Here is a 6448-nt window from a genome sequence, read left to right as displayed (position 1 = left end):
TGTCTTTATGAACGTGTTTTCATCATAAGTCATTTAAGTGTTAGGTGGAGTTTTTTTTTTATGAGTCGTTTTTTTTATGTGTGTTTGTTAAGTGCTTTGAATAAAGTGAATGCCTAGATGTTTGGATATAACTTCACCTTCTTAAACAAGTGCGTGCCATGCTTGTTCTGTTTCCAAAAATAAAAGAAAAGTTTGAACAAAAGTAACCGGCTAAATTAGTGACAAATCAAGTAGAATTAAGTGGTGGTATGCATGCTTGATTGTTTAGTCACATCACTAAAATTTGAGTGTAGAATTATCATTTTTTATGTAGAAGTAAAAATTGTCTATGGATCTTGATGAATAAATGTCTTTGGCCATGAAAAAGAAAGAAAAAGGAAAAGAAAAAGCCACGGAAAAAGGCAACCAAAAAGCAAAAAAATTGAGAAAATAAGCTAGGCACCAATGGTTTGAACTCCTGAGACAAATGCCTGTGGTGTTTATGTATTAAGGATATGCTTGGATGAATAGGTTCTGAGGAGTGTTTCAACACTTGGTAACTTGGGTTAACTAACCCGGGATTATCAACCAAAAGTCCATTATCAAGAGCAACCTCAATACAAAACATTTAGTCACACAAAGAGGTGCTGGGCACCAATGTCTCAAGAAGAAATGTGAACTAAAATGCCTAAAGTGGATATGTGTAGTGCACTGATAAGAAAAAGAAAATGCCAAAGGCTTGTGCAACACATGACACTAAGCAAGCAAGGAGCAAAAGAAGCTCTAAGAAAAAGAAAAGAAAAACAAAAGAGAAGTGCCAAAGACATAAGAATAACAGGAGGCCATAGCAATTTTTGACGGATGCAATGAAAAAGTGATAATCCTACCTGATAAGTATGAAAAAGTGATGCTGCAACTTTCTGCATAGAACCCTTCTGATGAACTTCAATTGCTTGCTAATATAGCCAATGTAATTACTTTCTGTTCATACTTTCTTCTCAAATAACTCAGGACTTGCTTAGGGACAAGCAAGTATTAAGTTTGGTGTTGTGATGCCAAGGCATCATAGGCTAGTTTCACTAGCATTTTTCTGTTAGTTTTAGTTGTTTTATGCATTTTCTTGAGCTTAAAGTAACCAAAAATGGTTAAATGAAGAACAAAGTAATGAACCATCCAAACAATATGATTTTGATGCAAATTCCATGAGTTTTAGTTATATTACTTAAATGCTATGAATGAAAGATTTCTCATGAAATTTTGCAAGACTTTGATGCAATTGTTTGGATGATTTCAGGGAAGAAGAGGCTAAGCAAGGAAGCAACAAAATCAATAAAGGAAGCTTGTATATCACATGTGGAGTTTAAGTTCCAGTTTAAGCCTAAACTGGAGCTTAAACGCCAAAATCATGAAGGATAAGAAATGCTGGGATTGAAGTTTAACCTCCAGTTTGACCTCAAACTGGAGGTTAAACGCCAGAATGAAAAGCCTCACTTAAGGAGCATTCCACGTTTAACCTCCAGTTTGACCTCAAACTGGAGGTTAAACGCCAGAATGAGTATGCCAACCAGGGAGGAGTTCCACGTTTAACCTCCAGTTTGACCTCAAACTGGAGGTTAAACGCCAGAACCAGGAAGAGTACCAGGGGCCATTCCACGTTTAAGCTCCAGTTTGACTCAAACTGGAGCTTAAACGTGTTCGATAGTTTTTTCACTCCAGGGTTGCTCTCTCCATCTCCACGTTTAACCTCCAGTTTGACCCCAAACTGGAGGTTAAACGTGTTCGACACCTCCAGGGCCACCATTCCAAGCTTCCACGTTTAACCTCCAGTTTGACCTCAAACTGGAGGTTAAACGTGTTCGACCTCCAGTATGCCTACACCCCTTTCCACGTTTAACCTCCAGTTTGACCTCAAACTGGAGGTTAAACGTGTTCGACCTCCAGGATGCCTCATTCCTTTTCCACGTTTAACCTCCAGTTTAACCTTAAACTGGAGGTTAAACGTGTTCGACTACATTACTCTCCAGGGCTACCTTCTTCCATTTCCACGTTTAAGCTTCAGTTTAACCTTAACTGAAGCTTAAACGTGCTTCTACAAATGGCCTCACTGGAAGTGTCTGGCGTTTAAGTTGCAGTTTAAGCTTAAACTACAACTTAAACGCCACTCTTGAAAAGGGTTTCTGGGCCAAAAATATTGTGATTTAAGTTAGTCTTTGAGCACAAGTATTAACTTAAACTTACTTTGGTATGAAACCCAATTGAATATCATGGTTTATGGGATTGGGCCTGAAGGATTGATGAGTTTGAAATCTCAATTTATTGAGTCATGTGTCATTATTTGATTATCACTAAGTTGGCTCAATAAATGTTACAGGATCTGGATCAACAACCTCATCAAGATTATGGATCATAAACCCAAGGCAAAAGGAAAGCAAGGAGAGGCCTCAAAGCCCAAGAAGCACAACTGAAGCTCAATATAGAAAGTGTATAAATAGGATAAAAGTTAAGTTAGAGGGACTTTTACTTTTCACTTTTAGCTAGTTTCCTTTTCTTTGTAATTGAATTCAGAGCTATGATTCACTAAACCCCCTTTTCATTGGGTTAGGGAGCTCTATTGTAATTCAATGAATCAATAATAGTTTATCTTCTTCTTCAATCTTTTCTCTTGAATTTCGTTAGAAAGCTTCTCGATCTAATTCCATTGAGTAGTTGTCTTGGGAAAGAGACCACTCATACTTGGAATCCTTCGGAGCCTTGGGAAAGGAATGGAGGATTCATGCTAGAGAAGCTTTCTCACAGTGGATTGGATTGGGGTTTGGATGGATATTGTGACATGTAATCCTACCAAATTGTGGTTCATGAAATTGTGTGGTATAATCAGTGATCAAGCATCATCTCTTCTTATGAACATTTAAACCAAGGGATTGGGAATTTGTTTGTTTTTAGAGAGCATTGGTGAGCCAAGGAATTGGGATCCAATCATATAAGATTGCCAAGCAAAATTCAATGAATGCATTGGTTGAGGAAGAGATTTACATGTTTTGATTCGGAGATTTCAATATCTCCTAAACCCAATGAATTCCCCATTTCTGATTTCCACTTTCTCTTTACATTCTGCAATTCAATTCTTGCAATCATCCCCATTCCCTTTTAATTTCAGCAATTTACATTCTGCTCTTTAATTCATGCAATTTAAGATTCAGCCATTTAATTTTCTTGTCATTTACTTTTCCCGCCAATTTTACATTCCGCAATTCTCATCTCAAATCTTGATTCCGCTCAACTAGAACACACTTCTAATCCGAATTGCTCACTCAACCAATCCTTGTGGGATTCGACCTCACTCTATTGTGAGTTTTTACTTGACGACGATAACCGGTGCACTTGCCGGAAGGAATTTTGCCGATCGTGCAATTTCCTAAATCGTAGCATAACACGTTTATGCGCATCAAGTTTATTATTACCAAATAACTTGTCGTTTAGCTTCATGATTGCTCCAAGGTACTTAGCAACTTGCTCTTCAGTGACATCTTCATCCTCTTCAGAGGAAGAATACTCATCAGAGCTCATGAATGGCAGGAGTAAATTCAATGGAATCTCTATGGTCTCTGTGTGAGCCCCAGATTCCCATGGTTTCTCATCAGGGAATTCCATGGAGGTCAGTGGACGTCCATTGAGGTCTTCCTCAGTGGAGATCATTGCCTCTTCCTCCTCTCCAGGTTCGGCCATGTGAGACGTGTTTATGGCCTTACACTCTCTCTTTGGATTCTCTTCTGTATTGCTTGGGAGAATACTAGGAGGGAGTTCAGTAATTTTCTTACTCAGCTGACCCACTTGTGCCACCAAATTTCTAATGGAGGACCTTGTTTCAATCATGAAACTTTAAGTGGTTTTAATTAGATCAGAGACTATAGTTGCTATGTCAAAGTGGCTCTGCTTAGAATCCTCTGTCTGCTGCTGAGAAGATGATGGAAAAGGCTTGCTATTGCTAAACCTGTTTCTTCCACCATTACTGTTGTTGAAACCTTGTTGAGGTCTCTGTTGATCCTTCCATAAGAGATTTGGATGATTTCTCCATGAAGGATTATAGGTGTTTTCATAGGGTTTCCCCATGTAATTCACCTCTTCCATTGCTGGGTTCTCAGGATCATAAGCTTCTTCTTCAGATGAAGCTTCTTTGGTACTGCCTGTTACTGCTTGCATTCCAGACAGATTCTGAGAAATCATATTGACTTGTTGAGTCAATATTTTATTCTGAGCCAGTATGGCATTCAGAGTATCAATCTCAAGAACTCCTTTCTTCTGATTTGTCCCATTATTCACAGGGTTCCTTTCAGAAGTGTACATGAATTGGTTATTTGCAACCATCTTAATGAGTTCTTGAGCTTCTGCAGGCGTCTTCTTCAGATGAAGAGATCCTCTAGCAGAGCTGTCCAATGACATCTTGGACAGTTCAGACAGACCATCATAGAAGATACCTTTGATGCTCCATTCAGAAAGCATGTCAGAAGGACACCTTCTGATCAATTGCTTGTATCTTTCCCAAGCTTCATAGAGGGATTCTCCTTCCTTCTGTCTGAAGATTTAGACTTCCACTCTAAGCTTGCTCAATTTTTGAGGTGGAAAGAACTTTGCCAAGAAGGCATTGACTAGCTTTTCCCAAGAGTTCAGGCTTTCTTTGGGTTGTGAATCCAACCATGTCCTAGCTCTGTCTCTTATAGCAAAAGGGAAGAGCATAAGTCTGTAGACCTCAGGATCAACCCTATTGGTCTTTACAGTATCACAGATTTACAAGAATTCAGCTAAGAACTGATGAGGATCTTCCAATGGAAGTCCATAAAACTTGTAATTCTGTTGCATTAGAGAAACTAATTGAGGCTTAAGCTCAAAGTTGTTTGCTCCAATGGCAAGGATTGAGATGCTTCTCCCATAGAAGTCGGGAGTAGGTGCAGTAAAGTCACCAAGCACCTTCCTTGCATTGTTGGCATTGTTGTTGTTTTCGGCTGCCATGGCTTCTTCCTCCTTGAAGAGCTCTGTTAGGCCCTCTAGAGAGAGTTTTTCCTTAGCTTCTCTTAGCTTTCTCTTCAAGGTCCTTTCAGGTTCAGGATCAGCATTAACAAGGATGCCTTTGTCCTTGCTCCTGCTCATATGAAAGAGAAGAGAACAAGAAAGTATGAAATCCTCTATGTTACAGTATAGAGATTCCTTGAAGTGTCAGAGGAAAAGAAGAATAGAAGGAGAAGGTAGAAAGAGAAGAATTCGAACTTATCAAGAGGGATAGAGTTCGAATTATTGATAGTGGAGGAGTGTTAGTCCTTAAATAGAAGGATGTGAGAAGAGGGGAAGAATTTTCGAAATTAAAGTAAAAGATTTTGAAATAATTAAAAAAAATTTTGAAAATTTCATTGATGATTTTCGAAAACTAAAATTGGGAAAGAAATTAAGTGATTTTGAAAAAGATTTTGAAATTAGAAATTAAAAAGATATGATTGAAAATTAATTTTGAAAAAGATGTGATTGAAAAGATATGATTGAAAATCAAATTAAAAAGAGAAAGTTTTAAAATTAAAGTTGATTACTTGACTAACAAGAAATTAGAAGATATGATTCTAGAATTTAAAATTTGATCCTTTCTTAATAGGCAAGTAACAACTTGAAAATTTTGAATTAAATCACTAATTGTAGCAAGGATTTTCGAAAATAGTAATAAATAAAACAAATGGAAAGAAATTGATTTTGAAGAGATATGATTGAAAAGATATGATTTGAAAAAGATTTGATTTTGAAAAATTATGAAGATTTGAAAAAAATTTGAATTAAAAACAAAATCTTCCCTCTAGTGTCATCCTGGCGTTAAACGCCCAGAATAGTATCCATTCTGGCGTTTAACGGCTAAAATGCTACCTTTTTGGGTGTTAAACGCCCAGCCAGGTACCCTGGCTGGTTTTTAAACGCCAGTTTTCCTTCTTCACTGGGCGTTTTGAATGCCCAGCTTTTTTTGTTTAATTTCACTGCTGAATGTTCTGAATCTTCAATTCTCTGTATTATTGACTTGAAAAAACACAATTTTGAACATATTTTTGAATTTTTAATGATGAGAAACAATAAAAAATGCAACTAAGATCAAATAAACAATGCATGCAAGACACCAAACTTAGAAGTTTGTATACTAAGGACTATAACAATTTGAAAATGCATGTAAGAAACAACAAAACACACAAAACAAGAGAATTTAAAGATCAGAGCTAAGAAATCATCAAGAACAACTTGAAGATCAATGAAGAATATAATGCATATATTTGAAAAATGCAAGAAGAATAGAAACATGCAACTGACACCAAACTTAAAAATTGACACTAAGATACATAAAATATTTTTTATTTTTATGATTTTATAAATTTTTTTTTAATGATTTTTTCGAAAATTGAGTGGAAAAGAAAATAAAGAGATTCAAAACTTTAATAAGAATTCA

General features: G+C 36.7%; 1 non-coding gene across 1 annotated transcript; it reads left to right on the top strand.

Annotated features, from left to right (window-relative positions):
* The first annotated feature begins 4473 nt into the window (after nt 1-4473).
* On the top strand, nt 4474-4581 carry LOC112787121 (small nucleolar RNA R71). The gene has a single exon (XR_003194552.1). It is a non-coding gene; the product is annotated as a small nucleolar RNA R71 (small nucleolar RNA).
* Nucleotides 4582-6448: the final 1867 nt, after the last annotated feature.

This window comes from Arachis hypogaea, chromosome 20, assembly GCF_003086295.3.
Source record: "Arachis hypogaea cultivar Tifrunner chromosome 20, arahy.Tifrunner.gnm2.J5K5, whole genome shotgun sequence".
Classification (NCBI taxonomy): domain Eukaryota; kingdom Viridiplantae; phylum Streptophyta; class Magnoliopsida; order Fabales; family Fabaceae; genus Arachis; species Arachis hypogaea.
The sequence above is the reverse complement of the archived record's forward strand: the minus strand, read 5'-3'. Positions and strand labels throughout refer to the sequence as shown.